The sequence below is a fragment of the Leptinotarsa decemlineata genome, unplaced genomic scaffold (assembly GCF_025532065.1).
Source record: "Leptinotarsa decemlineata unplaced genomic scaffold, Ldec_3_MD MMD2_tig00000090_RagTag_RagTag, whole genome shotgun sequence".
Classification (NCBI taxonomy): Eukaryota; Metazoa; Arthropoda; class Insecta; order Coleoptera; family Chrysomelidae; genus Leptinotarsa; species Leptinotarsa decemlineata.
In genome coordinates, this window is record NW_027412541.1 from 1,592,942 (window position 1) to 1,606,427 (window position 13,486).

Below are 13,486 nucleotides of genomic sequence, written 5' to 3' on the forward strand. Positions count from 1 at the left end.
GTTTTTATTTATTTCCACTGAAACTAGAGCTGTTATTGAAAAAAGCCGATTAAAGAAATTATAGAAAATATAAATATCTGCGACTTTTTCCATATAATCTAAAATTTTTCGATAAAATGGAAAAGCCGGCTTTTTCTTTTATTGGGAAAAATATTCAAAATATATCGTAGAAACGGTTTGTTTTGAGGTTTCTCATTTATATTTATAAATTTCCATGATTCCTCGTATATGTCCACAGCATCGATGTCTTTTAAAAGTACATTGTAACTTTTTCGTCATCGTTTGTTTATAACATTGACGGAAGACTGTTTTACTCTTTTCAAGCAAATCATAGCTGTTTGAAAAAATCTGTTTGAAATCTGTTTTTCCGTTAACCAGCTGTCGCACCCCTATGAACGACAACCCTCAGAAGTCGAAACTTGCGATTCCTAACTATCGGGATAAATATAGCCAACAGCATTCTATGCATATCAGTTTGAACAAGTTGCTATTTTATTACCACCGTCTATAATTAGTCATCTCCAGACAATAGAAAATTGGTTGGCATGATTTTTTTGTAGTTTCAAGAAATAATATTTTCTAAAAATATACCGCTTTCAATTCATTCAAAATATAGTATCCCTTGTGGCGTTTTCTCAAGTAAAATAATAAATATTGGCACTGTCTTGTTGATATAATTGCCAGTAGGTAGGTAGACTATCGAATCGTTTTCATAATGTTCATAAGTGTTTAGTCATCATTCAATTAACGTTCTGTTTCTACCTTGCGATGAACCTAAAAATCGAAATCGATTATACAGTACATATCATGTTTTTCAGATCACCCAGGTACTGCTGTTCTACCAAGTTAGGGTATAGAAATTGGTAAGTTTTCATTTTTGTTAATGAATAAAGAATGTTATCATTTATTGCGAAACACATATAGAAATATATTCAAGTCTTTGAATTACATTACTGAGAGCATTTTGTAGGTAGTGCATCGAGTGGATTATATGCTTATAGTTTAGCTCATAAATAACTGCTCTTCATCGTCTCGTCTCATCTGTCTTCTCGACTAAGAATTATCCACAGCTGCACTTAGGTTGTGAAACTGCAGTAACCTCAAAATTAAGAGCGGGTCGGTAGGCCTATCCCAGTATATGCGAGAGAGATGATCAAATACAACTTTTCAAATGACACATCTCCCAATTTCCTAACGATATTCACCACGCAGAAGGACGAGCACGTCGTTGAGCAATTTTTTCTACACTATTACACATTCACACAATGATGATCGCACATAGCCGTAATACAGGGTTATATGTATTCGTTGTATTCAGGGATACTTACGAAGTTAATCATATTTCTATCGATAAATGAATGCTCATGGCAGGCAGTCGAGAAGTAGATATGCTGTTTGTTCAAAACGAAAATTTTTTAAATGTATTCATTTATAAAAACATGATCTCGATTGTTTTGAAAATAACCTGGAAGGGGTAGAGTTATCGAAAGATAAATTTCAAGTGTATGTTTACTGTCATAGTGGATTACAGGTATCTAGGATCTATCAATTCAGGCAAGAGGCAGCTCTTGTGAAAAATATCTAATTTTAGTTTCATATTATTCGTTCAAAATGAATAGTTCTTAATAGTCAGGAAAAAATGCTTACCAATTTGTATATTTATGATCATAGTTTTTTTTAATAATAAGGATCAATTGTTCAAGGCAGATAAAATATGGATGTGAACCAATTTTTATGATTCAATATCACATATTGTGGTATATTAATAAAGCCCACTTTTTCAACTGATATTTCCTAAAGAGTCCAAAATACAAAATAACACAAAGAACGCTGAGTTATGTGTCGCTTGCCTCAGTACTTGTTCTTATGATTTTGTGTTAGCTGAATGTGTATATCATCATCTCGAGTGCAGAAAATTTGCTCAGTTGCTATCTTGGGGTAGATTTTGATGCAGATTTGGTACACTTCACCTCAACAATGCCGTCATCTCCTATCAGCCCTTCAGGATGGCTGCTGAAAAAATAGAATCGTGTTCATCGATTGCAAATTGCTCATGTTTTGTTCCATACTTGGTATTCGCGTTTCCTCCAAAGGTGGAATGAAGTAAAATTTCACCCTGTTGAAATAAGATGTTGTTTTTGACATCTTGCAAACGTCACCAAAATATGAAGCTGTTGAGGGAATACTTCTTTCTTGTTATCATAAAGGATTTTTCAGATTTATCTCTTGCAGTGAGTTATCTCCTGGAGTTTTTTCACTGAATTCAGAAAATATTTTTTTCCATCCTAATCGATCCGTAGATAAATCAGGATAAGGGCTTGATTGAGTACCTGAATTTTGTTTACTAGTTACAATGCGGATATGTTAATTTGAAAACGGGTGAGTAAACTAAATTGATTTGATCATTCAACAGGTTGCACCCGCAATGTTTATGCTTGTGAATTTCCAAGGATTCTAAATAATTGAATTTGTAACCCTTCCTTGCATAGTGCAAAATTTCCGTATCGTTTAGATTCGGGAACTCAGATAACCTCGCATATGGTCTGAATGCCACTTCCACATTGTTTTTTCTGAAGAAACCCCCAATTATCTCTGTTTTTTTCCAAAATATGTTAGCGTTACCAATTTCTTGATTTCTGGTTCTTTGACCTGAGCGTATATTGATCTGTAAGTGAATTTACTACTTTCTGAATAGTATCTGCGTTGAAACCATTATTATGACCTATCTGTGTAATTATATCAATTTCCCTAGCTAGATTGTTAGCAGACAAAGGCAGTGAGAATGCTCTGTGCAACATTGAATTGTAGGCTGCTAATTTATGACTGTCTGGATGGAAAGAATCACTTGGGATGGTAATGTCCGTATAGCTAGGTTTTCTGAAAACATTGAACTCAAATTTATTCTGAAAGTGTGTAATGGTTAGGTTTAAGAAATGTATCTGTTTTTCTATATCTATTTCGAGTGTGAGCTTTCTTCGAAAGCTTGTGATAATTCCTCATTCATATTCTCTGATTCACTATCACTGTCGTCATTTAAATTAATAATTAATTTATTTCCATTAATATGGAAGTGTCCAATCTCCATAGTCTTTTTCAACTGAAATAACTTTTTTTATCCTTTTCTGCCAGTCTTCTTAGGTAATATTAGATATTTCTTCTTTAATTAGCTCTATTACTGTATTACGCCTGATGCTTCGTTTAAATTTTTCCCAAATCAACTCGATGGGATTGAAAACACAAAAATAGGGAGGAAGTCTCATTATGATGTATCCATACTTTTCAGCAATATTATCCAGAGCATACACTTTTTCAAATATTTTTGTCTGTAAAACTTCAAGTAGTTGGTTTTTGGTAAAGTTATCTTCAAAATACTAATTGTTATCCATTAAAAACCTGTGTATTTCATCTTCCCTCAAATTTTTTACGGTACTTTGATGAGCTGTCGCGAATGCTAGGAAGCGTTCCACTATTCGCATCCAAATTTGAGATCAATGTGTTTTCAAACCATTTCTCAAGAATATTAGCTTCCATGATCTTATGATAGTTACTATTGCAGTCCTCAAGTTTTTTCCACATAATTTCAAAGAATTCGAAACCCATCCTTCACTTCCTCCGCAATGCACAATGATTAGTCGCGATCCTTTGTTTGCAGGCATGTTAGGCGTACACATTCTCGAACCGTCAGTCCACCCTTTCGTAACTGTGTCGTATTTGTTACGCAACTTCATAATTCTTCTGCTTTCCGTAACTGCTTGATGTTTGTTTATTATTTCAAATCTGAATCCTAGTTTCTTTATTCAATTCTGAACAGTTTTCTCACAGCAGCTCACGTTATAGCCGGAAGTATTCAATTTCGTCCTTATGATTTCAGTTGTAGGAATCTCATTGCTTTCGTAACAGTAGTATATTGTTTTTTTCAATGATTTCTTTAGATGAACATCTGAAGGTTTTGGTAATCCCGTATCACATCGCGTCTTGTATTCCATAAGGTTTGTTTTTGACTATTTTACGTACAGTTGAGAGAGGAATTTCATTCAAATCTGATGTTGATGCTTATAATAGTTTGTTACACCCGAAACCAAACTTGAGATGTAGAATCTTATATACATTGAAACATACTCTCTGTGTTTCAATATACAAATGCATCCGAATCTTATTCACTGGTATCTCTTTTTCGCATTGTCCACCATCGTTATTAGAATAACTTCACAGGAAAAAGTCTGCGTTGTTATCACACTCGTTATTACTAGTAGTACTTGTCCAAGGACGCCACATTTTAAACAGATAACAAAAATTTTAAGTAATTATAACTGCACCAATACCGAATTTCAACACTCGAATCGCGATCAGTTCTGAACTGAACATTGACGACACAACGGCGATACTCATCCCCACATTCTATTCGTCGCCGTAACATGACTTCAAATTCAATTTTATGACTCTACAGCCAATCATAAAAATCGGTTAGTAAAAATTATCCAATATGAACTGCCAATTATTCAATCCACGTGGACTAGTTGGCAGTTGGATTATTGTATTATTTTCGTGAGGTTATGTGAATCAGTGATCAGTAGCGGTCTCTTGTTTGTGATCATTGTATTGGTGACTTTCATTTGATTTATTTACATTCGAGTTCTTTCACTAGAGTTAGTTAGGGTCAGTTACTGTAATAATCATAATATCAAATTGAATCTGTGATATTCCGTGGAAGCATTCATGCAAAGTTTCAATATCCTTTTTGAATATATATATATATATATATATATATATATATATATATATATATATATATATATATATATATATATATATATATATATATATATATATATATGGTAAAATGGATTAACAGAGTCTCTCAGTCAAAAATTCAAAAATGAAACTCTCCTTTACTTTGCCAAGCTTTCGCTTCTGATGGAAAGCTTCTTCAGGGCAGTTAAAATGAGTGAAAAACAATAAATTGAAGATATAAATTGACGTAAAAGTTAATATGTATACGTATACACGTACACACGTATACGTATGTAAAATATCAGGTGGGTCATGTCCGATGTTTTATATAGGTCAAACTGAAAGAACGTTCAAAGCCCGCATGAAGGAAAACAAAAATAGTTTCCAGAATGGAAAAATAAACTACTCGCATGCCACTCATTCAATCACAGAGGGACATGAGTTCAACCATGAATTCGAACCCCTCCATTTCCAGAAAAAAAGGTTGAAGCTTAACCTGTTGGAGAGTATGGAAATAAACAAATTTAAAAACTGTCAATATCATATGAACGAATAAACTGAACTGAATAATTCGCTGTTATTAAATTTATTTATTTTCAGGTAGGATAAGTTGAGTATAATTATGGTACTTTTGGAAATTTAATTTATTCATTTAGTTAATGAATTTATACCTGACCTTTTCAGAAAGATTCATTCATTAGAAAGTAGGCAAAAACGTAGGTAATATATTAGAGTATACTCATAGTTGTAATTAAGAAGTTACTCATTATTTCATGCTCGAGAAAGAAAAACGTGTCACGGTTTTTGTAAAACCTTTTATAGTGAAAATCATACATAAATGGTATCAATGAGTTTTATTATGGATTTTCATCAAATATCGGCCAGTTCTATTCAATTATATTACTTAGTTTTGATACGAATTTTCATCAAGTATCGGCCAGGTGTACTATTGTAGACATTCAATTATCAAAGTTGTTGAGATCCACAATGAATAAATTTAGATTAAAATGATGAGTAAATATGCAAACTGCGATTTTTTCACAGGCTTTCGAGCAAATATACAAGCATTCATAGGTGTTTGAAAAACGGGCCTCAAAGAACGCATCAGAGGACAGCCGGTAGGATTTAACTTCAAACTACGAAATAAAAAGTAATTTGAAACATTAAATCGACTTCAAAAGACAGTCAACTTGATCAAGTATGAAATAATATTTTTATGTAGGTATACACGAAATTAACAAATAACATGAAACCAAAGTGGCCTCGAGTTTGAGGTCCATTGCCAGCACTTTGGGTAAAATTATGGATTAATTAGCTTTTACCCGCGGCTTCGTTAGCGGGTGACAGAAGAAAATAACAATAAATATAGAAAAAATCCAAACAGGTGAAACTATAGTCAATTGGATTGGATTGGATATTGTCGTGACTGTGAATAATACAGTGCGACGGCATTACGGTACAAAGTAGCTAGATTGTGAGATTTTTTTGACAAACAATTTTTTTATCTTACATATTTTTTTTAATAAAAAGTATCATATGTTACTTCTAATACCTCCAAGAATATTTGTACAAATTTTCATGATGATCGGTTGAGCAGCAGTTTTCGCGTGAAACCGTAACAAACAAACTTACATTCGCATTTATAATATTAATAGGGATGGCTTTGCTGGCATTAACCTCAAAAGTTTGTCAATTTTTCTTTAGAGTTTAACTCCTTTTTTGTTATCCGTGAAACTTTGAATGGAATGAAGAGTCAGCCTTATCTGTAAAGTCTGATTTTTTTTGAAAACAACCTTAAATTCCTTCCAAATAATTGAGATGGATGGATGTGTTGATTTATTTTTTTCAATAGACGTTCTTATAGATAATACTCTGGAATAGCGTCAATCAGTAACGACTTACTAGGTTTCAATGCTACCGATTAGACGAGTTCAGTCTTTTACTAATTCTGGAAACCTGACAAATGTGATTCCATTGCATGACTAATTTGATATAATTCGAATTGTTCCGTATGCAAAATGGTTGTTCATGAACGAACATTTTTTGGCGTAGGGTTCTAGTATGTTTCAGAATTAATGATAAATTGGTGTGACTACTTCTTTCGATTGCAGAGTGCTCATTCCATATTCAAATAACACTGTTCTGAACACTGAACAGATTACAACACCGATGCCTGAATAAGCTATTGTATAACTAAACGTGTTGTGAAAATCGCACATAAAAGTGATACTTGAATGCCTTATGGACTCTCAACAAGTATCGCCGACTTCCATCACAAAGCGTATTTCATTACAGAGAGAAGTTACGAAAAAGCAACCTTCAAAATTCGGATAACCGAATATAAGATTGATAAAGTATTGGCAAATTCAGACAAACGGGCAATAGGAAAGACGATTAATACAAATTCAAGGATTTAGCTTCGTATTCATTTTTTTTCTGATTATGATTGAGAAGAGGGTTATGCATCTTGGGGAAAAAAAGATACCTTATCAAAATGTTTGATCCGCGTTGATCTGGACTTGCGTGCGAAAGAGATATTGTCTCTTTGGAAATTCGAAGACCAATATTCTCCTATCAATGTTTGCTGCATTGCGGGTCTTCAAATGGGTGTTTGAAATTCATATTTCTCCAATATCATTTCTCTTGTCTCGTCTTCTCTGCATTTCTCTGGTCTGTGGCTACAGCATGCATCCATCATACATCGTTCAGTTAGATTTTTATCAGATCAAAAACTACTATTCTTCAGGGTATCATAGCCATTCATTATGGATGTAGTTCTATCAAAAACTATGATCTTCCTCACCCAGATATTCTCCTTTCTACCCTCCCGAATAAAGGAATACCATAAGTCAGTTCGAAATAAAATATCTACAAAGATGTGTTGTTCGTGCATATATCTTTCAGATGTAAGCTGGAAGTTAAAGCCCATTTGAAACAACTATTTTCCAATAGATGAACTTCGAATTCACTGAAATTACTTTTTCCTTTTTGTACTTTGTACTTCAAATATTCGTCATGGAATCGAAACAGATATCATTCACAGAAACGCTATTTAATATATTATATCAATAGCATTGATATGAAATTTTACAATACTTTCTCATGGTGTTGAAAGAAAGAGGACGAATTTCGTTCGGTGGTCGATGTCAAAATTTGGCTTCCCAACTGATCGCCTAAAGGCGTTTATCTTTGATATTCTTGGATTGATTCTTCATCTCGATTTCATAAATGGCGTCTTCCTAAGGGGGGATGTCATCACCGTTACTCACTTATGTCCATATCGGTTGAATTTCACTTTAATTTCGATTAAGTCACTTTCATTGATGGATTGTTTTCCTGGGTATCATCGAATTCATTGATCTAAATAGTCACGGCAATTTTTATATATATATATATATATATATATATATATATATATATATATATATATATATACAAATATGAAAGTTATTGAGTGTCTTGATATAGAAACACAAGTTAATATCGGACATAGCACTCATGAAAGTGGCAAACCATAGACACGTGTTTCGGGCTTTTTGCCCATCATCAGTATGGTGCAGCCAAGTGTAAGGATGGGCAACACTTGGTTACCAAAAGATAGAAATACAAATGCACGGAGCCACCAACGGGAACCAACCGCACATTTGTGGTTTCAGTTGATAGATCTCGTGTTCACAAGAAAACTATCAAAATCACCACGGAGGCTGCTATAGCTACCTGCGTGACATCCGGGTCCAGGAAATTATACAAATATGAAAGTTATTGAGTGTCTTGATATAGAAACACAAGTTAATATCGGACATAGCACTCATGAAAGTGGCAAACCGTAGACACGTGTTTCGGGCTTTTGGCCCATCATCAGTATGGTGCAGCCAAGTGTAAGGATGGGCAACACTTGGTTACCAAAAGATAGAAATACAAATGCACGGAGCCACCAACAGGAACCAACCGCACATTTGTGGTTTCAGTTGATAGATCTCGTGTTCACAAGAAAACTATCAAAATCACCACGGAGGCTGCTATAGCTACCTGCGTGACATCCGGGTCCAGGATATTATACAAATATGAAAGTTATTGAGTGTCTTGATATAGAAACACAAGTTAATATCGGACATAGCACTCATGAAAGTGTTCTTGTGAACACGAGATCTATCAACTGAAACCACAAATGTGCGGTTGGTTCCTGTTGGTGGCTCCGTGCATTTGTATTTCTATCTTTTGGTAACCAAGTGTTGCCCATCCTTACACTTGGCTGCACCATACTGATGATGGGCCAAAAGCCCGAAACACGTGTCTATGGTTTGCCACTTTCATGAGTGCTATGTCCGATATTAACTTGTGTTTCTATATCAAGACACTCAATAACTTTCATATTTGTATAATTTCCTGGACCCGGATGTCACGCAGGTAGCTATAGCAGCCTCCGTGGTGATTTCGATAGTTTTCTTGTGAACACGAGATCTATCAACTGAAACCACAAATGTGCGGTTGGTTCCTGTTGGTGGCTCCGTGCATTTGTATTTCTATCTTTTGGTAACCAAGTGTTGCCCATCCTTACACTTGGCTGCACCATACTGATGATGGGCCAAAAGCCCGAAACACGTGTCTATGGTTTGCCACTTTCATGAGTGCTATGTCCGATATTAACTTGTGTTTCTATATATATATATATATATATATATATATATATATATATATATATATATATATATATATATATATATATATATATATATATATATGTTCCTTACATTTGTGTCATACACCGCAGGGCGCAATTTGCCTGCTTCTATAAATACTATGGTGATACGGCACGTCAAAACTGTAACAAAAAATCAAGAGGAAACAGGTGTGGACTTTTGCGTCTATTTTGCTAGCAACAATTGAGTCTTCAGGAAAATCGAACATGTTGGAATTTTTTAGTTGCCATAACTGAGTTTGGGCTCTCAAGAAAATTAATCTGTTCTATTTGTGTGATTAAATAATTGCTTGACTAAAGTTGCTAGTGTGAGATTGGCCTCAAGTTAGCTTTAGTTCGTTATGGAACCTCTGCCATGTTTATGATTTTTAGAAATTTGAGTTTGTCGTGAACAGTAACTCAAAAAAAATGGTCTGCGCTTCATTACGAAAGAGTTCATCAGTATTCAAAGGAGTACATGCGTGAAATGTTCACCAGTCAGTATCTCGCCTAACCTATATCTGACGCTATTGATAGTACCCATTCGATTGTCTGAATAAAATGAACAAACGATTACGTAACTCCAAATTGAGTATTAAATACTAAACAGTTCGGCATTGCCATTGAATGACACTTTTACAAATTGCTGATTAAAATCGATTTCATAGCGAAAGTATTTCAAAATATACACTGAGTAAGTATGATTCTACAATACATCATGTCGTAATAGGGGCGATAAAAATAATTAATTATGGGTAGGGGGAGTTTGGAAACAATGTAAGCCAAAAATGGAAATAGAAAATTTTCGTCTCGGTTATTTTGATATGATCCTGTTTTTGAATAAGATATTTTCATCGAACGATAATCATAAATTCAGTTAACTAGTTTAGTGATCCAATAATTTTTCTGAATAAAGGGGTTGATTGGGTAACAGGTTCAATTTTTTCTTAAAATAACAATTGTATTTTTGCCGACGTTTCGAATTTAATTAAATTCTTCTTCGGGGCTCTGTAACAATGAATTTTCATGAATATACCTTCCACAAAACTTATTTCAATTTCACAAGAAATTATGAGTTATCATTTAAATTACTCACCGAAAAATTGTTTTTTCATGTTAATGATAATACTACTTTAAAAATCATCAGACATATTAGCTACGTATTTGAAAAATAAAAATAAAAAACACATTGCAAACAACAAATTTTCGAGACAACACCAACACAAAAGGACATGAAACAAGCGAATGGCTTTATCTCTGATTCTGATAAGGTGGTGTCTGTTTTTTAATCAATGGCAGAAAAAAAAAGAATTAAAAAATTGTAAATTATTCAGTTATTTTACGTATCAAATTAAAATATGCGGTATTATGGCCATCGATATCTCTTCTGGTGTTAACACTATCGCATTTGAGGATATGTATCATTTCGCTCAAAAGTCTTTTTGATAAGTATGGTTGAACATCTAAAATAGTTGGATGATCAAAATCAAAAATGTGTCCATATTCTTTTTCATGTTCAACGAGAGTTGTGGGATTTTTCATATTCAGTTTCTTAGAGTCTCTCATGTGTTCTGAAACTTGTATTTTAAGACACCGTCCGGTTTGACCAACGTATCATTTGTGACAGCTTCCACAGTTCAATTTGTTCACAATTTTGGATTGTATTTCTTGTGGTGTTTTAGTTTTTTGTTTCGAGAAAAAATGCTTTCCATCAGTATTTTCATTTGAAAAAGCCACTTTTATTTCTTCGGTATTGAGTAGCATTCCAAGTTTAACAGATAAATTTTCTACAAATGGAATTTTTTGATATTTGGGTTTCACCCCTGTATTTTGGGAGGAGAATCTTCTTTCTTTAATTATTTCTCGATTAATTCTCAATTAATTGGAGATTTTTGTTATGGAATTCAGAATTGGAAATGGCAATTGCTTTTGATTTCAAATTCCTCATAATGTTGATTTCATTTTGAAAACTATGTTTCGAAAAATTATTTAAAAATCTCTCAGAGAAAGTTGGTTTATGATACCAGTCTACCTTTAAAATTCGGTTTTCATCTTTGATAATTTAGTATCTAAAAATGCTAACGAATTGTTTTCTTCCATTTCTCGAGTGAATTTTAGTTTTGGATGAAAACTATGAAAAATGTCTAATAATTCAGTTTGTTTATTTTTTGGGATGGAAGTAACAATATCATCAACATATCTTTTGAAAAAATGCAATGAAAATGACAACTTCTTAATGCATATATTTTGTAGTTCTGCCATGACCAAGTCTGCACAAATATGTGACATACTATTACCCATTCCCAACCCAAAAATTTGTTTGTAAAAAGATCCATTATAACGAAAATAATTGGAATCTATACAGAATTCAAAAACTTCCATGAAAAGATATATGAGTAAAGTGATAAAGTTTGAAATGATTTCCCATTTTCTTCTAATTATACTAATCAATAGATCTATAGGAATGTTAGTAAAAAGAGATACCACGTCAAGAGAAATTAAAATATAATTCTCAGGTATAATTTCATTTCTGATAAAATCAGAAAATTCGAAAGAATCTTTCACATGGCATTCATCTTTTACGAAACCATGTGTCAATATTTCGCTAATCCATTTCGAAAGCCTATAGACGGGAGAACCAACAAAACTAACGATAGGCCTCAAAGGTATTTTGATAAAAAATACATTTTAGGAAAAACTCCGTTGTTACACGTGAGGTATTCGGCGTGAGGTATACGTGTTTTTATCATTCAAAATTTGTGTAGCTTTTTCAAGACTTTCATTTTTATTCATTACAACCGTCGAGTTACCTTTGTCAGCTTTGGTTACAATTATGTTATCTTTCAGAAACACATGAGTGGCTCTAATATCATCAAAATTTATTTGATTTTCTATGAATCTGTTAGATCTTGTGAAATTGGTCAGAATGTTCACAGCCTTGTTTCTTTTTTCTATCTTTTCTTTCTCGATAATTTGTAATGTACCAATTATATGTTCAACATCAATGATGATATCTTTCAAAGAAAATTTCTTATTTTCATAGGGTAAATTGAATTTATCACCCATACTCAATAAATATTGAACATTATTTGGTATTTCACAATTCTATCAATTAATTAGCCATTTTGTATTAACATGGAAAGGAGTGGTAATTTGTTGTTTTTCAAGTAAATTTTTAAATTTGATTTTTTGGGAATATTCAGTTCTATTATATAATGTGTTATGAAGTCGATTTTGGTTGGTATCAAATGCCTGAAAAGTTGAGGATGATACAATTTTTGAAACTGAATCTTTAGTTTTAATCAGATCAAATTCAAGTCTTTTCACTTTCCAATGGGAACATCTTATTTTTATATTCAAAATTTTTTTCTGAAAATCAAGTAAAGCCTTGTGGTAGGTATTTACAAAAGGAGAGTTTTCTAGTAATAAGGATTGTATACATTCAAAAATAGTAGGAATATGAGTTGGTAAAATATTTTTTTGTTTACACTGTAATAAAAACTTGCTATGGTTACGTTGTTTAGCTAGTTTTCTAATCAGATTTGTCCAAACTTTCATGCCAAAATATGCCTCATCACCGTAAATGTTCTTTATTTCATTTAGAAAACTCATTGTATATAGTCTACTGTCAAGATTTCAACCCTAAATATATATTCAGTTAACTAGTTTGGTGATCCAAAAATTTTTCTGAAAAAGGGGGTTGATTGGGCAACAGGATCAATTTTTTCTTAAAAAAACTGAAATACTACAAGAAATACAGTCCAATAATGTGTAAAAATTGAACTGTGGAAGCTGTCACAAATGCTATGTTGGGCGAAATGATACACATCCTCAAATGCGATAGTGTTAACACTAGAAGAGATATCGATGGCCCTAATACCGCATATTTTAATTTGATACGTAAAATACCTGAATAACTTACACTTTTTTCATTCATTTTCTTTCTGCCATTGATTAAAAAACAGACACCACCTTATCAGAATCAGAGATAAAGCCATTCGTTTGTTTAATGTCGTTTTTTGTTGGTGTTGTCTCGAAATATTGTTGTTTGCAATGTGTTTTTCATTTTTATTTTTC

At 32.9% G+C, this 13,486-nt stretch overlaps 1 protein-coding gene across 3 annotated transcripts in view; it reads left to right on the plus strand.

Moving 5' to 3' along the window:
- Positions 1-13,486, plus strand: part of LOC111514388 (very long chain fatty acid elongase AAEL008004) — a 201,237-nt gene that overhangs the window by 106,334 nt on the left and 81,417 nt on the right. For 2 of the 3 annotated variants that reach the window (XM_074172312.1, XM_074172313.1), the window contains exon 2: positions 819-863. The exons of the other annotated variant lie outside the window; for it this stretch is intronic. The gene's annotated coding sequence lies outside the window, so the exon portion shown is untranslated. The remainder of the gene's footprint in view (positions 1-818; positions 864-13,486) is intronic. 3 annotated transcript variants of the gene reach the window in all.